The following is a 745-nucleotide window of genomic DNA, read 5'->3' on the forward strand; positions in this document are numbered from 1 at the left end:
AAGGAAGAAAACACCCCCCCCGCCTCTAGGGAAGGAAAAAAAAATATATATAAAATTAAAAAAAAAAACCAAACCCTCCTCCTGAGTTCTGGCTTGCTCCTCACCCGCATCCCCCCTTCTCTGATCTTCACACGTGGAAACCAAAATATTTAACATTTCCAAGGGGAAACGTGCTGTCAGCATTCCTCGGATTCGGAAGAGAAACACGCAGATGTCTGTGTGAGCTCCAGCACCTCCCGCCTCGGGCTCACTGCACCGGCCATCGCCTTCCCGTTTCCCAAGAGAGGGACAGATTCTTGGGATGTTACAGCCACATGTCTCGGTTATTTTTACTCTGGCAGTTAAATACTGAATCATGGCTACTATAAACAAACCTCTTTAATTTTCAACTTGTAAATGTTCTTCATGCCAGTTTTTGAAGTTACTGTGAACTAGGCCATGAAAGAGGGCAGAATTTTTTTCTTAAATGTCTCCTAAACATTGCTCAATACTCCACCAAAATCCCTTCGCTACTCCTAGCCCTGTTTGCGAAACAAACTCACCTCCAAGGCTTCACAAAGGAAAGATTTACGATGATCTAATCACACTAAAACTGACAGATCCCCTCCCCAATGAAAAACCATAAATGAATAGGAAGAACAACAGCAGCAAAGACTGCAAACACGAGACCTGGGGCTCTGCCCCGGCTCCACCGGCACTTGCCAAGCCGCAGGCTGCCAATGGGCAACGGGCACCCGCTGGGTCG

The sequence above is a fragment of the Buceros rhinoceros genome, unplaced genomic scaffold (assembly GCF_000710305.1).
Source record: "Buceros rhinoceros silvestris isolate BGI_N320 unplaced genomic scaffold, ASM71030v1 scaffold22206, whole genome shotgun sequence".
In the NCBI taxonomy this organism is placed as follows: Eukaryota; Metazoa; Chordata; class Aves; order Bucerotiformes; family Bucerotidae; genus Buceros; species Buceros rhinoceros.